Source organism: Anser brachyrhynchus (assembly GCF_964034855.1).
Source record: "Anser brachyrhynchus genome assembly, chromosome: 8".
Lineage (NCBI taxonomy): Eukaryota > Metazoa > Chordata > Aves > Anseriformes > Anatidae > Anser > Anser brachyrhynchus.
Window position 1 is genome coordinate 28,437,743 of NC_137702.1, and position 20,634 is coordinate 28,458,376.

The 20,634-nt window shown below is 38.0% G+C and overlaps 1 protein-coding gene across 4 annotated transcripts in view; it reads left to right on the forward strand.

The window, feature by feature from the left end:
* The window catches only part of LOC308199452 (uncharacterized protein), a 490,488-nt gene that overhangs the window by 307,750 nt on the left and 162,104 nt on the right, over window positions 1–20,634 (forward strand). For 2 of the 4 annotated variants that reach the window (XR_013954656.1, XR_013954657.1), the window contains exons 4-5: window positions 17,678–17,773; window positions 18,298–18,372. The exons of the other annotated variants lie outside the window; for them this stretch is intronic. The gene's annotated coding sequence lies outside the window, so the exon portion shown is untranslated. The remainder of the gene's footprint in view (window positions 1–17,677; window positions 17,774–18,297; window positions 18,373–20,634) is intronic. 4 annotated transcript variants of the gene reach the window in all.

Below are 20,634 nucleotides of genomic sequence, written 5' to 3' on the forward strand. Positions count from 1 at the left end.
ACCTCAGTGTATACACGTTTTGTAGGATTTTGTCTTACAAAGAGGGGGATTATTGTAATATTCATTGTAATCACTCTAAGTACTGTAGGCCTGATTCCTGACTGCTATGTACCTTCTGCAGTCATTTACAACTGTCTAAAAGGACTATAAAATATGAAGACACTAGAATGGCTGCAATCTTATCGCATTTGCAGAGAGATAAATGATTGTATGTTGTATACTGCAGTGGAGAACCAGGCCATGTGTAGAATGAGTAGAAAGTAAATACAAGCGTTAAGTCGTTGAGGTGTGAGTATATGGTAGAAAATGGCAGTAGAAGGGGAAAAAAAATGCAGCAGAGGCTTTAAGTGTAATTCTGATTGAGTTTTTATTCAAATCTATCTTCACATCTGTGCTGCTTACGCTTGCTGGGAGTTGAATCAATCCTCTATGCACCAAACTCAATGCAGCTGTTACTTTAGGCAATGGTGAGGACTTGTTAGTGTTGGGTCGGAGTTTGGACTAAATGATCTTGGAGGTCTCTTCCAATCTAGATGATTCTGTGATTCTGTCTGTGCTGGTTTTTTTGTTGTTGTTGTTGTTTGTGTTTTTTTTTTTTTCTAGACAGTATTCAGCAGACATCTTCAGCTGTCTGCAGTCTGTCATGGCAGGAGTAGGTCATCTTGGGAACCGGTTGTAAGCAGTAATGATTTTAGGTAAGTGTAAAGGAGAAACCGAGGCTGGAGCTCACAACTAAAATGCATCTTGAGTATAAATAAATAAAGATGGCCAACAGTAAAGGAAAAAAAAAAAAAAGGGAAGACTCTCAGACCAGCAGATAGTCATTTGGTAGTTGCCTAGAAGTTTGGATTAAGCTTGCAGAAGGACAAAGTTTGAACTAGTTATGTCTATACTGCTTCAGAGACAAAGTTTGGCAGAATTTTTCTGCTCTGAGAACCAGTTCTCTCCAGGCAGTAGAGCAGAACGCAGAGACAACAGACTCCTGGAGGTTCATGCTGGCAACCGAACCAGAGCTTACAGCCTTCGTCTTGTAATTAAGACAGATCTCCCTTTGCCCATGTATAGCTGGCTCAACCTGAATGTTCTCATTGCATTTCCCCTTGCACCGTAAGTAGCTAGATAGCCTTGTAAGTGTGAAGGAGAGGGTGGGAGGAATGTTGTCACCTCTTAAGAGCAACTTATATGTCACTGTCCATGACCCCAGTAGCACAAAATGTCTCAGTCATAAAATGCCAAATCTTAAGTATGACAAATAATCCAGAATTGTATTAACATTTGTTAAGGGGAAGGGGGAGAATACATTTCAAAGATATAGTAGGAGATTTAGTAAATTTCCATATGAGGAAATCACTCCATTATTATTGCTTGGAAGTGCCATACTTCCAAGGTTATGCTGTTGTCAAGGCAAAAGGTTCCATATTGCATTTCCAACCAAGCCTGACTGATTAAGGGTGTTGGAAGGAATATGTTTTCCTTCCAGAATCTTAATTAGGTTGAGTTTAACTCACGACAGGAGATTCTGCCAGCTGTCAGCTACTGCTTGGATCTCTTACTAATTAAAACTCTGAGGAAGCCTATTAAAGGTGTTCAAAAAGCCAAATCTCCCTTTAAAACATCTCTGGCACAGCAACAAAGAGCATGTGACAGTGATATTGCAGCTTAGATAACTTGTCTTTTGCCTTTCTACTTGGCAATGTGCCAGGTATGATACCTGAATGTGTAGGCTCTTCATTCAGAGCCCTTACCTGTCATCTTCCTGTGAGTGGACTAAAAGGAATCTGAGGTGAAATCTTGCTGGTATTCAGTTTCAGTCCATCTGACATTCAGACTTTATAAAGGAACAAATATAGCTCATACTGAAATACTTGAGGTTTAGTTTCTGAGGTAGCAACATTATGCTGTTGGTAAATATTTTGAGCATTGGAACAGATGACAATATAACTCATAATTAACAGCATTATTGTGCCACTTCATGTTAATTAAATGGTGCAGCTGGGGTACTGTACTTTAAAGCTTTCCCAGTGTACCTGCTTCAGTCAGGCTAAAAAAATCCTCCTTATATACCTAGTTAATTTTCTAGGCCAACAGAAATCCTAGGCAAGGTACAGGTATACTGCCAAAAAAGGATTTTTTTTTTTGGCAGTATCTCTTTCTTTACTGGGGACCTGGCAAAATAGCTCTTTAGCTTTTGTAGGCTGTCTGCAAAAGGAAAAAAATGCTATTATAGCTGTATTTTATCTTCTCAAGTGTAGACAGATAACAATCTAAGAAGATTTTACGGACAGAAAAGAGTTGGAGTAGAAGGAGGTTTCAGATGGCAAGGATATTAAATAGATGGGAAACAACATTTAGTTTTCCAGAAGGTCACCAAGTTTGGAAATTCACTCAAAGCAGGTTGCTGGCTTCTTGCTAAGGAAGTGAGGGGCTGTGGGAAGCGCTTTTGAGAAAAATGAGAGAGCCTCTAGGTAAAACTGTTCTCAATACATGTCTGCTAAGAAAATTAACTAGCCTTAGTAAGTTCTCCCTACATGTTCTGGAAGGAGATATGTGGCAGGGTTTCTGATTTGTGAAAGATAAAGCTTAGAGCTTTACCTGGGATTATCCAGAAGTGAGATGCAGTATTTCTTTGGAAGAGGCGTGAAGAGTCCCTCTGACTTCATGTACGACCTTCCTCTGCTGCCTCAGTATGAAGACAGGTGCTGCTGCTGCTTCTGTTGTCATGGCACCTCACAAGGGCTTAAGAAAGCCCCCTACATTCCTTCTAGGAATTTAGTCCAACTGCCATGCCCGGTGTGATTTTATTGATGTACCTGTGTGGTGCTGCTGCTTTCAGCCACGTGAGTGTCTAGCAGCACCTGTCCAGACTGATGGAGGTGTGGTGGGTGCATCTGGCCTAAGCATGGAAGCAGCACAATGCTCATAGTCATAATGGAGCAAAAGATTGATTTCTCATTTCTTCTTACAAACAATCTATTCCTGTTGCTGTATCTCCCTTGAAATATATGCATTTTTGCAAATTGTTGACTAGTGTTCATGCTGTGATCCTTTTTAGTCTCTGGATACTTATTCACAGAATTGGTGTATCTCTGTTTTCCTGGTGTTGTGTTTGTTCATTTACTTATTCCTATCCTGTGATATGCTTGTTTCAGTCAGTGTTGTGTTGGTCTTATTTTTTTCTCCGCTTTTTCTTCAGTTGTCAATCATACCTATTCTATATTATTCAGTCCCAGTTTTTACAAGGTGCTTACGCAATTCTTTAAATGTTTAAGAACTCAGGTTAATTAAGGAGTAGGGTTTTATTAATTAAATTTCAGGTAGTGACTTCCATCAAATACTTGGATTAGGAAACAATAACGTGATTATCAAACCCTCAATATTTAATTTGCTTCGATGTGCCATCAGCTTTAACAAAAATAAAAATGCATCGACAGACTTATTTGAGCACTCCTAAGTGGGTAACTTAAGTCATGCTTTTCTGTGCAGTACTTCTTAAATGTGATTCTAATATTTGATTCATTCTTCAAGTTGTTTATATTACTGAGACTATACATTTTTGAAACAAAAACCTGCTTTGTATACATTTCTGTATGCGTACAAAACAAAATACTTGTGTTTTAAAGTATTTTGAACCTCTTCCATTTCCTCCTTTAAAGAAAAGATCTTAGCTTCTCTCCTTGCTGTTATAATGGATTACCCAGTTTTTCTGGAGTAAAGATGCACATTTATTCCATAGGCAGCTGATTCATCTACACATGTGTATCTCAGTTGTTTTTATGTTAGACTTAATTTCAAAAGTCTTTCTTAATTAAACTGCGTAGAAAGGAAGAGTGATTCTTTTTTTATTGGTAAAAGCATCACTTAAAATGCACAAAGTTGTCATCCATATATTCATTGCTTTTTTGTCACCTGAGTTTACTAAACTATTGTAACATTAATAATATAGCTTTCTCAGTGTCTTACTTAGAGTTATTTTCAATAATTATCATGTAGGAATCTGTATCTGGTAAAAATTGTGTAAGAAGCAAAATGGATCATAATTATCAGTGCAGCCATACAGATTTCACATGGCAAGTGCTCATGTTTACAACGCTGAGGGAGTCAGTTGGTAGCTCGAGAAATGCAAGCTTGCCTTGTATGGTTTTCATCTAATTAAACCTCATGGTTAGAACTTCATTTTGTGGTTCTAAGCACTAGAACTGCATTCTAACTCCTCATCGTGTTATCATTAAATGTCTTACATTTGCCAGGAAGAAGTTTGCAATTGTGTGTTTATGTATGTAACTGTATGTGCAAATTTGTGAGACTTGTGTTCTTTCATGGGCTGATGAAATCTGAAGTTGTTAACAGATTTCCTTCCCACATCCAGCTAGAGCTATGTGCTGTTCTAGCCTCTTTTGGCAGCATATTTCCCAGTTTTCACATCCACGTAGGTACTGATTTATTTCACAAAAAGATAAGTTACAGCACGGAAACTTTACCTTTTGACCTGTGATGGCAACACAGAGTGTTGAAATAAATAAATAAAAAGCTGTAAAATTCACCAAGGTGCTCTGAGCAGACATTTTTTCCTGAGTAATGTGAAGAAAAATAAAAGCAAAATACAGAAGGTATAGATGTCTTTTACAGGTAAACTATTTTAAATAGTTTAAGCTCTAGACTTGTGTCGCTCTGTTTTATATGTTTGATCTGAGGCGTTACCACTTTGAACTAACGGCAGGCTAAGAAAGTTAGCAGGGTGTCGGCACACAGCTCTACTCTAAAATGCAGAATCTGTGCTTTGGATGAGAAACCTGCAGCCCAGCAGGAGAGCAGCTCTGCTTTACCTGCCAGCATGGAAGCCCTGGTGGCGTGGGAGTGGGCCAGGAGCGTATGGGGCAGCAACTGTGGCAGCAGGGAGACTCCCCCTGTCCCTGGCCTGTCCCTCCTGGGTGTCTGCCCCCTTTGTTTGCACTGCTGTCTTGGCCCCTCATCTGACTCCCTCCCTTTGCCCACTGCTAGTTGAGGACACCTTCTGATGTTCTTGTCAAGGATTTTCTCTCCAGTTGCCCTGCAAGGGAACGGTATTTTCTTTAACAGCAAGTATCAAGGAATAAATTGTCAGGAGATGGGGCTTAGTTGCTTGTTCTGGGTGTCTCACTCACGTGTTGCTGAACAGTGAGTATACAAGCATGCAGAGGTCTGAATGCATCCTCAGACACAAGACCTTTTTTCCTCCCTGCTCTGTACTGAAAACACCTTATCTTGAGAATGGCACTTCAAAACTCAGTTAAGTCAGTCCTGATAGGCAGCCTTTTCTACTTCCAACATCAGGTACGTGAAGAAAAATAAATAAACAGAAAGAAAACCTTTATGAGAGTAAGACCGGTCTCATCATGAACAAGCAATATCATCCCAATGTTGAGTTGCATCCACTTGGACTTGGAATTCATTTTTCTATTTTATGGTCTCTTATGAGAAATGATTATCCCTTCTATTTTGTACTATTTGGCAGGTGAGTGTTTATAGATTCTGTTCAAGGATGCTGCTAAACTCATTAGCTTTATTGTGCATGTCAGACACACTGAGATGCCAGCAAAGGGAACTATGGTAACATTTAGACAAAGATTTATTTGTTAAACAACATTTTAATACTTCAAATATTGAAACACTAAGTATATAATTCATCTTGATTCAGCTCGTCAGGTACAATTCAGCACTTTAGGTAGAGCACCATATTGCATAAGAAAAATAAATCTAATAGTAGTCATCTTGCGTTCTTGGAAAAAAATATACTTGTAGGCAAAAAAGATGATGAAAACCAGGAAGTGTCATATAGTATTTGTGTATTGGATAGTCTTGTGCTCTAATAATGACTACCATAAGAACCCTGTGCCAGTTTTATAGGAATGCCTGTGGAGAATTTACTACTTAGACACTTTCGGTCACACTTTAATTGAAGTACTTAAAAAAAAAAAAAAAGAGTGGAAGTCTTTTGTTCTCTTTATAATGCCCTCCTTTGCTTTTTTTATTTTTTTCTTGTTCCCACGTTATTGTTCAGACACCTTACAAAATGTTGAGGGATGAATAATTTGTATTAATAGGTATTCTCTTTTTCACACTATCTTCTGTCCCTTGTCCAGTGGCTGGACAGAGATGACTATTCTCTGAAGCTTGCAGCATTTTTGAAACATTTTACCACTAAAACTAGTCACCATAAGCATATCTGAGTTGGGCTACCACGGGGCTACCAGGATGCATAAACAAGTTTCTGGAGCCCAAGGGATGTGTATTTTTGTTTTGTATTAGTAGAAACATTTTTTTTTTTTTTGCACAGAGTACAACAGGAAAACAAATTGCATAAATAGCTTATGCAGTAGTTGATGGTACGTTCCTAATTAAGCTCCACAGTTAATGTGATTCTGTTAGCCTAATTGTTTGTTATTGAAGAGATAACAAAGTCCTTTGATTTTTATAAAAGCTGTAATAAACACTGTTGAAATGAATTATTGCCCAGATGCGTCTTCTTTCTGTTTTCATTTTGGAATAATTGTGCTAAAAGAAGAAACAAGGTTAATGTAGACTAAAATCCTGAAGTATAAACTTGATTTGATTTTTTCTAATGTGACTACATTTTTTTTTCTGACTAGTTCTTGCTGTGATATTACCTCGTATTTAGCAGGACAGCAGGACTTTTTTTTTTTTCTTTCTTGCAAGAACTTTGATTTATGGGAAAAATAAAAAATAAAAAAGAAAGAAAAAAAAGAAAAAGAAAAAAAAGTGAGAATTAGCTTATTAGCTTCTTTCCTGGCAGCTAAGATGCAAAATGAAAAATGATATTGACTGTAAATGGATTGACAAAGGGCAGGTTGCCATTTTAACCTTGCTGCATAGAGAAGCAAGGTACATATTTGCTACCATCAGTTCTCATTGTAAAGGAATATTTAAGTTGCAAAGTGTGAAAGACAAAGTAGTTTGTGCTCTGCGTAGATGTTACATACATCTTCAGATGATGCTCCCAATGCTGCTTCCTTTTTGGCAAGCCTCCCATTCTAGTTTACATTGGAACCTGCTTCTTTTAAATGGTGGAGATCACAATATGAATGTCAAAATCTTTTCATGTTTCAGTTTCAAACCTTTGTTTAGCCAAAGCACTGTTAAGCTCTCATTTGCTTTAAATTACTTTCACTGTTCTATAGAAAAACAAAGCAAAATATTCTGATAGATCAAAAATACCTTTGAGAAAATCTCAAATGTAAAAAATGAAAAAATATCTTGCAAGGGAATGCTACTTTGATGTTAAAATCCCCTATGCCATTGAACTAGAAAGCACTGGAAATACAGGGTGTGCTTCCATGTCTGTTGTCACAGGATCACCCGCTAGTACCCATTTCATCCAAATGAGGTATTTGAACATGAGGATACTTCTGTCGAAGTAGCCAGAGGTTAGGCTGGTTTAATGCTTTCTTAACAGGTTTATGCTGACAGAGAACATACATAGCACACAATAAATTTGTGATAGAAATCTGATTCTAAAATTTGAGACTATTTTAATGGGGAATTCTTATAACAGTATATTTACTTTTATTTACTATAAACACAGACCCTGTCTACATTGGCATGAACAGTATTCTGAGAAGAGAACATGGATGTTGTGTTCTGGCATGTATCGGTAGCTTTGGGATTATTATATGTGCTAAAGAAAAAATGGTATAGGAAAGTAAAAAGGATGACAGCTCAAAAAAAATATATTTTCAAGGGAAAAGATCAAAGCCTTGTTCTTTAAAAACAAAGACAAAACAAAAATGTTGAGCATTCCTGTATTTCTGCAGACACAACTTTCCAGTACATGAAATCCCAGGTATTAGTCAGTGTTATTCAACAGCTGCAGTCTGAGGAGCCTAATAGTAACATGTGTGATTGAATGTGTGTAGAAGTACCCTAAGGCTTTAGATTGCTCCAGTCACACCTCCATCTGGTACCCTGTTGTTGCTTCGCACCCTTTTCATTGCATCTGTATATTCTGCGTGGCATCTCCTTCTGGAGGATAGTGTTTGAGGGATATTTGTTGATTTTTCAGAAAGAAGGATCCTAATCAAGATCCTGTACTACTGCCACAATAGAAGTAAAGTGAATGTAATGGTAGCATCTTAGGCCATGAGAAGCTAATCTGTGTCAAATAACACATAGTTTTTAGGTAGCAGTCTGCTAAAACTCAGATTTCTTCTTCATATGGGTCTAGAAGAAGAAATGGTTTCATATTTGAACCACTGAGTGGAAGAATGTTGTGTTTCAAGTGGTTCTATTTATCTGTATAATTGGCATATGTCTAATATTGCAGATATGGTTTTGGGGGGGGACAAATGGTAGTATAAATGAGGCATTCATGAAGAATATGGCCAACAGTATATGTTCTTAATCTAAGCATAATGCAGGGTACTCTTCAGATGTGCTGAAGGGATGAGAGAAAAGAATGCTTTTGTATTATGAGTACTATAAGGTGAAATGTTACTTAATGCAATATGAGCTCAGTATTGTATTAGACCCTCTCAATGGGAAATGAAAATCACATCCTATTAGTGTGAAATAGGATCATCTTTTACTTTCTTTTAGCTGGTTAAACCTTCTCTTTAGCAAGATATGTTACGCTGATGTAAACCTCATGTTTCCCCCTGGAATTCTTGAGCATTATGTAGCATTAAGGTCTAATAGCATACACTGCCACTTTGCTCTTACTGAGCACAAAACAATGTTTTTACTATGTTAACATCTATTTGACTTGCAGAGACTTTTTGCTGCTTTAGTACAAGTGAACAGTGACAATCCTATTATTCTCAATGTAACGCCTGTTACAGGACTCCTGTGATTGGGCATAGGTCACATTTACCTCTGGCGCAACTCTGCAGCTATATCTGGGATGAATTTGGATCTTAATGGGCATGTAGAAGTATGTTGTCAGCATTCACAATGGGTGTTTAGGACTCAGAAATGTTCCATGTTATTTCAAGCTGCGAAAAACTAACGTGGAGTGAGGGGGGAGTGTTTAGTTTCTCGTTGTCCAAGAAACATAGCTTTTTTCCCATTTTTTTTCTTCCCGTACCAGTTCACATGAAACACTAATCATGATTTATAAATTGCTGTCTACACTTAAAGCATCTAAAATGTCTATTTCAAGCTCTGGCTGCTGCTGCTGTAAAAGTTAATACTGCACACATTTCCCTTCCAAAGAATCCTTTCCTAAGAGCTCTCATTTTTACTTAGGTAATGAAGCTGGAAAATCACACCTTCCCTACCAGATTCCTGTACTGTTTGTCTTAACATTTTTTGCTGTGTGTCCTGAATGAAATTAAATGCAACCTATCTATTCAAGGGTGTTTTTTGGCTTACCTGTGTCACCAGTGAAATAAACACAGAACAAGAAATCTGCTTAAATGATTCCACAGGGCCACCATGTTTATTTGTGTTTTAAAAGCCCATTGCAACATCTTTCTCTGGGGTAAATGGCTGTCCTGAGATTTGATGAAATTTTGTTCATGATGCTTTGTATATTTAAACCAGCAACTTAAATGTTTATCTGGTGAATGAATTCAAGATAACTTTTTATTGCCCTATTTTTGCTGTGGATTTAAACTGTGCACCTAGATAATTATCACAACTCAGCTGATGTGTATACTATAAAGCCGTAGGTAAAATAATAGTGTATCTGAGCTTGTTAGAGCCAAGGTAATTTAAATTGTCTATATAATATTTGCTTTGTCTGAAGTTCTTTTTGTGCAGAGCAATGTCATAAAGACTGAACACTCAAGTTTCTTATTAGTAGCAGCTGAACAAGCCTTATGTTGACCCTTTGCACAGGGATGAACTTTGCCTAAGGAAAAAAGGTAGTAAAATGTCATGGAAGTGTCACATATTCTGCCTGTATTAACTTCACATGGAATGTAGAATAAGAATGTACAATCTGTTCTCGGTGGAGGAGGAAAGGAAAAGGTGGTGAAAGTGAAATGAAATTATAAAATAGGTATCAGTGCTAAAATGGGAATGTGACCCTTTTTTCTTAATGTGTGTGCAAACGTTAAGCAGCAAACAGGTTTAAAATGCTCACTTCTGTCATGTGCAAATGCAGTATTTGATAATTTAAAAGTGCAATGAGAGCAAAATGGGTGGTTGCTGTCAGCGTTTTCTTTAAAAAAAAAAAAATACAAAAGAAGTGCTCATTCCCAGTGACATGAGGCTGAGATATGCAGTTAAGACAGTGAATAGAACTTATGATTATCTTCTGTACATTGGTATTGCCCTGAATTTCTGTAGTGGATTTGGTACTTGCATATTGCTTTGTCTTAACCTGACGTCTTTTCCTGCAACATCTATCTTATTCTTGCTATCCTTATAAAACATATCCATATCAGAAAAAGAAAAAAAAATCCTAAACCAGTCTTTTATTTTCTGTGGATTACCATAATTTGTTTTAATTGTATTGTTGGCCTGAAAAGATCTGTTCAACCAGGAATACCTACCTTGGCATAAAATCTACATGAACTCATTAATCCTTTCAGTTATTTTTAAAGCTAGCACCAGAAGGAACTTCAATCGATACCAAAGGTCACTTCACATTAAAAATATTCCAATGAGTTTAAAAATTCAGACATTTATCTATTATGCAGTTATTGCTGATGATACATAAGACAGAAGTCCATACATAAATTTGCATGAGCAGTTTGCTGTGCTTCTCTGATGTTGATAGGATGTTCAATGTGCACAAATTATTAGACAGATACCAACAGAATGTAACAAATAGGGAGATAGCAGTGCTCATTAATACACTTCTAATGTATAGCACTGTTGAAATAAACCTCTGCAAATCAATACTATTACTGTTCAGTACAGACATCTTTGTGAAGCAAGTAATTAAGATATGTCACTGGCATAAATAATAATGTTCAGACAGATAGAAGGATTGGGTAAGGGAAAGCACTGTGAGGTGCTACTGGGCTGCAGCAGAATGAAACTTCTGTTTTCTCGTAGGTAATCCATACTAAGAGCATCCTGTAACATCCTGTTTTGTTGGTTTTTTTGTTTGTTTGTTTGTTTTGGTGCCCTTTCCCCAGATGTGCAATGCAAATGGAATGCTTTTTCTACAGCTAGGGCTAAAATGGAACAGGGGCTTTCAGGAAGGTCGAGAGAGCAAACAAAAACCACGATTTAATCATCTATTTAAAAAACTGGGCCTGATCTTGCACTACGTTTCATGTTACAGTTGTGCTGAACTGCACTCTAGTTATGCATTGCAGGTGTAGATTTCAAGCTTATCCATTACCATGCATACAGGCAACGGATATTACAGCTTAAGCTCATAAATTTGGGGTAATCGTAATATAAACTCCTATCACTTAAAAGAGGTTTTTCACCAGTAACAGTCCCAATGGTAGCATGACTTAATTTTCCAAACCTATGGGTGGGAAGAATAGTTAATAACTGGATGTGGGATTGGTATAAAAGGAAATTTTATCCAACAGAAGAATATAGCCACTTAATAGGAAAACCTTTTTTTTTCTTTTTCTTTTTTTTTTTCCAACTGTTTATGTTTATAACTGTGTAACCTATGCCTTTCTCTGGAGATGTATTTCAGAAAATGACTGGCTGGGATGGTGAGTTGTTGAGCAACAAGAAATTGTGGGAGCATTAGCATTTTTTCTTCTACTAATATGTAGTACATATCAAATGCAGTTTTCTTCAGAATAATTATTTTTTTCACTATCAAAACTTCCATACACTTGGTGGTGTCCAATAACTGAGGATTAGGCTCCTTAAAAGTAACTGAAAGGTAAAAATGGAAGTTCCAGGTAGGCTTTCAGGGGAGTAGACTTTGCCATTTTCTATTTTAATCTTTGGTTAGGTGGTGAAAAGAATTTGGTATGTTTTATCATATGCATGTGGGCACTCAGTGATTTTGGTGCTAGAGTTTGAGCTGTCATTCAGTTGGCTAAAATATTTAAGACAAATTTTCCTCATCTCAAGAAATAACATCTTGGTTACACAATTGGTTCAAAGATGTGGTCATCAAAAGGTGTGGAGCAGAGTGAAGATAGAGGTCTGTAATGCTTGTCCAGAGGGCAGTGAGATATGCACGGTAAAGACAATACACCGTAACACAGGGAGCAAAAGGAGGAGAAACAAAGCAAGGACAGCAAGTCCTAATACACTTCAGGGGATCGGATAACAGTGAGAATGATGAAAGTGATGCCTTCAATCCAAATTAATTAGCCATGAATATGAATAAAAAGATCATCAAGCATTCCCCCTCTTTCAAAAGATATGTAGAAATATAAACCATGAGAATAAGGGAAATTATCTTGAGTCTTATAAGAAAAATGATTTTCATTTCACTTTCTCTTCCTTCATGGACTCAAAAAAGATTTACATTGGCTAATAGGTGGCCTGACTCCATAATTTCTTTGGATGTATTTTACTCCTGCGATCAACAATAAGAACTTTTTTGAAAACGCCATTTGGCATTTAGACTTGAACCAGGAAAATGCTTTTGTTTCTGCTGGTGACTGGACATTTGGAACAGCAGAGTAAGTCCGTTTGCTCTCCAATCCAGAGTGCTGCTAAATGTTGTTGAGCAACTGAGCAAGCCCCAGCACTTGTAGCTTGAAGAGGAAAGAACTACCAATTTAGCCAGAAGTGCATGGACTCAAAGCAGCCAAAACTAAATAAGAGGTTTTTCCTGTCTAGTGTGCCTCCAGCTGCTGTGTCCATGCTCTCACATATTCTGACAAAGGGTCTTACTCTGATCCTCTCCTGAACAAGGCCAGCTGACTACCCACAAAAACTGGGCCAGTTTGCCACTCTTCTAGAGCCCTGGACTAGGACAGCAAGTATTTAGGTGAGCACTCCAGCTGCTTCCAAGGAGCTGTGAGAAAATGTGGCTTGGAGAGTGGAGATCCAGCAGTGCTGTTTTTTAAGATGAGCTTAAATAGCTAGGAGGAAAGCCTCTAAGGTGATTTGCATCTTAGCAAAGGAAATGGAAAATGCAAGTGATACATGGCAACTTAAAATAGCTGCTCTCACCCAAGTTTTTATATTGCTTGTGCACTGGTTTGCTCCAAGACACAACCAAAAGGAAGCATCAGCCACACATTCAAACCTGCAAATTAACAGCCTCTTAGTGTTTTATAGGATGGCAAAAGAATGATGCAGCCATCAAAGTAATGTTGCTGGGCCATGCACTTGCTTCACTAGGAGGGAACAAATAGGGCAGCTCTCTGGAGGGTAACTTGATACTTTCTGGCGTGGCCTTTAAGTACGAAGGGTCACAGTCTCACCTGAAATAGAAGAGATGGATCCTTGCAGACAGGGAAGAGTACTGAGGATGCAGACTTCAAGCCTTGTGCAAGAACTACTTTCTGGAAAAACCTATCAAAATACCTACAGGTAAACAGTTAAATTGTTATTTTAACACACTTGGCTAAATCTGCATATAATATGTTTACAGGAGTCCTAATGTTAGGGGCTTGCTGTAAAATGTTCTAGTGGGTACTTTCTGTGGAAAAAAATAAATAAATAAGCCACTTCCTTTTACAGAAATTCCTAAGATTCCTGACAGCAGAGTACAGCTTGAAAGTAGGACCTGGATACATCCAAAAAGTGGAATCTTTTTTATCAATTGACAAATGACAGGATTTAAGGGTTTTTTTGTTTGTTTGTTTGTTTGGTATTTTTGGGGGGGTGACACAACTTCATGAACTGTAAATTGATTCTAAGACTGTGGAACTCTGAGGACTGCAATTAACAATCTTGATGTACCTACTGCTGACTGTTGTGTTCTTGCACAAAAGAAGATACTAAGTAATGTTATTAAAGCTTATAGTGGCAATTCAGTTGTGGAAATGTTCAGCTGAGCCTATATGTTTGAGCATATCTTTTTGGTCTTTGTATCTGCAAGCAGGTAGAAACAGAATAAAGCAGTGGTGTGAATGCTATGCTGTATGGAAGCATCAAATTTCTTAAACTCAGTTCATTCAGGTTTTTTGAGTCCCTGCTGTGTATTACTGTCCATGTTTTTACATAATCTAAAGAGAGAAAGCCAACCATGCATTCACACATTTACTTCAGCAGCAGCCTTTAAAAATCATGCTTTTCCTCTTTGGCAGAGGTTTTCAAACAAAGCTCACAGCTTCTCCTAATTTTCCCTTTCAGAGCATTGCTTTTTCTTTTTTTCCTAATTTCCACACAGTCAGCACTTGATAACATAGCATTACTCATTGACTCTTGTCACTAAAGAAAAAATGACTATGTAAGCTTGATTAGAGGTTTAATTAGAAGAGCAGGCTTTTGCAGCCCTGAAAGGTTTGGAAGCTGTCCTGAAACCAATTCAAGGCTTAGACCAGACAACCTCCAACCACTAGGTACACTGAATTGTTTTTAAATCTTAGTTTTACTTTAGTATTAAAACAAAAACAACAACAACAAAAAAAAACTGTCTCGTTATTCCTGGTTGTTGAAGAAACCTTCAGAAATATCACTTAACTGTGCAGACGGGAAATCCTTTCGGGTCTTTAAGGCAGCCTGAACACAAAAAAGAGGCTGAGGGGGGTGGGGGGGTGGGGCTGAATTGCCTTGTGTGACTGATTGCAGGCCACCCAGCCCTTGATATTGGTTAAGGTATCAATATAAGATTAATGAGATATTGATATATCTTATGCTTAGCTGAATTTTTACAGCAGTGAGAAACTGCATGTGTATTAGTCTTTGCTTCAGTTAAATGAGCTGCTCCAAGAGGTGCATGCAAGGAACATATGGTTTGACGTTCTTAGGGTTTCAGATTGCGTTCATACTGAGGTGGCTGTTTGGTTTCTGACTTGAAACACAAGCCATGGTGTAGACTAGAACTGCACCCAGTGGAAAGCAGACAACAGCATGGTTCTCTTGTCCTACGAAGGCTCACCTATTCTGCTAGGTTTTCCTCAGCCTTTCAAGAGCATAATATGTTAACTTGAAATGGGCGTGAGCAAGACAACAGTCTAACACAGTTATATCTTCTGGTGTTAATTATGGTTTGCTCGGGTATCTCTTCATGCTATCCTGAGATAGGACGGTGTCTTACAATATTGTACCTATTTGACATGATCAAGTGGAAGATGTTTTACTTTCCAGCCTGTTCTCCTGTCCAAGATATTGTGAGGTACATATGTAGGTCTTCCATATAAGCTTATGTTCCTTACCACATGCTAAGTACAGGTGGACGATTGGACTTGCCCATCTCAGAATGGTATTTCTTTATTTTGAAAGCAGACGACTACAGTCCAAGAGGCATGTATTTGGTTTTGCCAGACCTTCAGGGCAGCTTTGGTGATGTTTAATAGTAGGAAACGAGTGTTTTACCTAACTTGGATGGGCACATTATGAGAATTAGAGAGAAATCACTAACGGAAGAAGTTTGTTTATTCTTCCTATCATAGACAATGAATTTGAGACCACGAGTGCCTTTATAGACAACAAAGAAAACAACTGGGTTGGGTTAAACCTCTCACTTTTAAATGGCTAAAGTTTAAATGAGCGGTCTCTCACCCTAGGTGCACAACTTAGGGCAGCTCTGGATAGGTACTTTTTTAAATGCTAGATTTGGAAATGAAGATTTGGACTTCCATGAGGTACTCTTCAAAGCATTTTTCTCTGTAGTTAATATTAAACACATCATCCTAAACTAGCCTTTTGAGCCTGTTCCCACAGAATACTTTAGACCTACTTCTTATTTTTTGTTCCTACAGCATGTTTTTTTCCCCCTCGCAAGCCATACATTATGTAAGACTTTTGTCATATATTATATTGGGTTTAGAAAGAAAGAGGACTTACATGGCTGCTGCTTACTGCCTTGTAGAGTGTGTGTATACACATATATATTTCAAGTATATATATATATATATTTGAAAACTAATATCCAGAGTTTCTGTGCTGAGGTGCATATGATCTTATGATTTCTTGGAAAACAGTTGCATAGGTAGGTTAGACATGATTGGATTTCTTCTTTCACAACTCCTTTTCTGTGTAGTGTATCTTAACTGATAAGCGTTTAACCAGGATAGCCGGTTTACTGGGACATCTCCCAGGAAACCAATTTAGCCTAATGATAGTGAATGACAATGACTGCTGTTTAATTGGGATATTATTAGCCAAAATTCAGCTTATATGAGAAGTAGTTGGCCAGCACAGTGAGGTTAAGCAGTGTTTAACCAGGTGTTAAATAGGCCTACAGGCCTAAGTGCTCCTCTCTGAAGAGGAAGTAGCTGGATTTATTTAATATATTAAAAAATCTGAAGTGGATATTATTCCTCCTTGTTATGCTGTTAATATATGACAGCAATGTGCACATGTTCATTTTTTTAAAAGCGAATCTTCCGCGGGGCAGCTGTACTTCTGCGGGGCAGCCTTACAGCACAGAAATGGCCTACTCTGAGAGCTAGTCACCTTCTGGCTGTTAGTCCCTCAGCAACCCGTGGTATGCTGGTAGGAAAGACAAATTCTAACGTGTTCTTTGCACCTTAGGGAAGATGCAACGGAAAACTGGTGGCAAGTAGTGTTATCCCAGCATGGCTGAATAGAGAGCCAGGCTGGTTCTGTATTTGATGGTGAAATACACAGATTAAGAGTTGCAGGCTGAAATTAGAAGATTCAGCTGGTGGTACTGTTTTCAACAGCTGTGCCTGGTGTGGCTAGAGGCATGGCAGGAATAGAGCACACTCCCTGAGAAAGGGTAAAAACTTACATTTTGGTGTCAATGTATTTAGTAGCTATTAATTACAAGTGCAGAAGATCTCAATGAAATGTGCTGTTTTCTGGTTGAATATATTCCACTTCAGTTTAAAATAGATTGGAGTCCGCTACTTTACCTCCAGTGGCTGTACTGTTGAAGGCTAGGCTCGTTGGAGCTGGCTGGTGCATGGAGGTCCTTGATGCCCACCACCATTATTCTCTGCTGAATCATTCTTTGTTCTAATTTTCCAGCCATCATTTTCTACCACCACACTGACCTTTCAGTTTCTTTCCCACTTAATTCCTCCGTTATCTCCACAACAGAGCAATAGAGGTGCGTTCCTTTGTTTCTTTTGAATGTTGGCCCTGAGATCTTTCTTAAATTCAGTTTCTGAAACAATTTTTATTTAAATATTAGCATTGGATCATACTAACATTGCCACCCCTTTAAATTGAGTGCTCTTGCTAATGAAATTGTATCATTAATTGGTAGGGTGTTTTACTTCCTCTGCTGATGCCCAGAATACAGGGACCCTTTCCAGTACTTTTTTGCTGTGTTTTAGGTGCATGGTCCTTTTCTGTCCCTTGAGTCTGTTCCCCTGCGGGGAAGCTGCCTGGCCCTCTCTGCTGTCAGAGGGCTCCCCAGGGCAAAGAACAGCCCTCCACATTAGAGAAATAGCCTGGGGGGCTACTCACCATGGCAGTTGTGCTGCAGCACGTGTCCATGATGCATTACTATCAGACTATAGGGTGTCCTGCATGCCCAGGTGTTTTGCAGAGCCCTCTGAAATAGGCACATATTTCAGGATTATCCACAATTGCAGAGGATTCAACTGTAAAGCAGTGGGTCTTTTCCAGTCCTATATTCTATGAAAATTCAGCCAAGTTATAAAGTAGCTAAGAAAAGATGGGGTACCCGTAGGCTCAATTCACCTTGTTTCCCCTCTAGAAAATCTTGGATGCAATTCTTCCCAATCAACAAGTCACCTATTTCTGCTGGGAACTGTTATTTCTGACACCTTCAGAAACTGAATCTTGGAGACAGGTAGGATATATTAAACTTCATCCATGCAGCTTGAAAATAGGAAATATAAATAAAATATAAATATATGATAGGATTAACAGTGAAACATATTCTAATACCTAGTTCTGTTGAAGAAAAATTTCCTGTTGTACTGCTTACTTTTGAGGTCTGTCTCCCTAGAAAAATGAGACGGCGGCATAAATTTCTTTAAAGCCAAAACACAAACTTAAAGCTTTCAAGCTATTCTGTTGTTGTTGTTCTTGCATTGCATTTTGTTAAAAACAAACTTTTGAAGTCCAGAAGGTAGAAAAACTAAATTTGTGCAAAATTTCGTACCAACCAACCACTTAATTTTAAGTTAACTTTTAAAAGTTGAAGTCACATTTTTCCATTTCTTTCAGAAAAGAACACTAATTAATACTTTGTAATTTCTGTATAGGACTATTTGTTTAGCTGTGTGGTTTTTTCTTTTTTTAAAAGGCTATCCAAGTCCTAAAATTCTGATTGTGCCTCTCTACTGTTCTAATTCTTCCATTTTCATAAAGGAATTAAAGATTTATTGGACTAGCTGCAGACTGAACAATTTAGTTATCAGTGCCTTCCCCTGAGTGGAAAGTGAGGTGAGTATTGCTTATGTAGATGTGTCCCAGTGCGAAGATGGATGAAAATACTATAAAAGAACAACTAGATGAACTTGAGTACTGTAATAATAGCTATGAGATTGTAATTCAGTTGTATAAAATGCAAATTCATGCCCTTTGAAAGTAACAATAGGGATTTCTGCTCTAAGTGTGAAGCTCATCATCTGGAAGCAGCTGAGGGAGGGGAGGACTTTGTAAATGACTCTGAGGCACTAATGAGACAGAGCCATAAGAGAGATAAATGTGATCCTTCAGGATGCATCAAAGGATGTTTTTGTTTTTGTTTTTTTCTCAACTGAGAAAAGGAAATATTAATGCTATTGTGCCAAGTACTGTAGTGACTCTCCTCAAAAAGGCTGTCTGCAATTCTACTTACCCAGAATTGTTTCAGAAGATGAGTTAAAATGGGAACAGATAAAGAGAAGGTCTAGTACTATGAATGGGGTCTTGTCATGGAAGAGAGCCTAAAAATGTGTAACTGTTAGACCTCTGATGTACTTGTAGTAAATGATTGCTCTTTCAGCTTTTGTTTTTCTGTGCTGGGAAGGAAAAAAGCTATTTGAATTTAAACAAATTGGTGTTCTGGAATGTTTGGCTGAGAAGTAACTTAATTAAGAGGTTCTCCAGCAGCTTTCCCGTAGGTGCAATGGGAACCTACGGAATCAAATTGGTTTTAAAAACAGAGGTTGATCAGTTAGTGAGTGTAATCATGTGAGATGGCTGTGGCTGTGGAGACAAGATGATACCAGAGCCAGGGGATGCTTCAACAGTTGTGAGTATTTGGCAGGCCCTAATGCCCTCAAGGGTGGTAGCTTGGTGACTCCACTGGGAAAGGGACCTGACTGCCCACACATCAGGGTGCTACCAGCCACTGAGAAAGCAGTCCCACTCCTGTCCTCTGGCTGGTTCAGTTATGCTAGTATAGATGCTTGTGTAGTTCCACAATAAGTACAATTCAAGGTGATAAACTGGAAGGCAGTTGAGCCTTTAAAAAAGTGTGTTTGGGGGAGAGTTTTTACAGGTGACTTACACCTGTGAACCCTTTCATAGTGAAGCTAAGTGTTGTTGATGCAGAGTGCATGTTAGAGTACATAGTGAAGAGGGAGGCAGACCTGAGCCATCAGGCCATCTTACTTTGAGGTTTCCAGTTAAACAGTTGTTGTTAATTCTATTTGTACAAAATTCCTAGAAAAACAGTGAGCTGAGGTACCTCTCCCCCCCCCACACACACACACCAACCCCCACACACCTCCTTAACACATTTTTCTTCTAATAGTAACTATGGAAGCTTAAAATTCAAGGATAGAACTCAAAGCTGTTAACACTAGCCCTGGAGAGGGGCATGGTTTAATAAATGCTCCTGCCATTAGTACTTCCAAGTTGCTGGTGTACTCACTCACAGCAGTTGACTAAGCTGGATGTGACTTTACAAAAATATTCTGTGTATAGATCCATTTTTAATCAATTCTGGTTCTTTTCAAATTACTGTTGAGAGATTTTTTTCATAATCTAAACTATTACATTAAATGTAATTTATCTGCAACTGTGATTGCACAAGTGAGGTACTATGGATTCTGATGCACAGCTTGTACTGGTTGAGCAGAAGTGCCAGTCATGTAACTTTCAAGAACAACAATAAAGAAATCTTTCAGAACATCCCCATGTATTAGGAAATGTGTGCAAGGTTCTCAGCAAAAGTAATAATAAGTGCAAGCTATGGACTTCACTTTAAAAGGTACTGAATTCCTCCTAGAGGCAATCATTTAGCAGTTCTCAAGAGCTTATTGGCAACTTATGGGACTGCAGTTAGAGACAAGGAGAGAAATTGAAGCATTATTTGGTGGTCAGTAATGGTGTGTTTATTCATAATTACAAGAAGATCTAGAAATGGGCTAAATTAGAAAGTGCATGAATGAACAGGATAAACAGAAGGAACTAATCTAGTAACTATTTGAGCTATGTGTGTAACAAATTAAGGGCTTGGAGAAGCTCAAATTAGTTTGGCCACGGTGGTCAGTGTTAGGCAATGTTTCAGGTTTAATTTAAAAACTAATCTCATACTTTTTTAAATCTTGCTTATCTCTTGGAAAGTGCTTTTTCTCCCAAGTATGTTTAGGTGTGTGATAAATATATTCTATTTATACAATTAATGTATGTATAAAATCTATACATACACATATGCTTCACATATAAATTATGTAATAACAAGAGACCTGCATGCTTATAGGCATCATTACATAT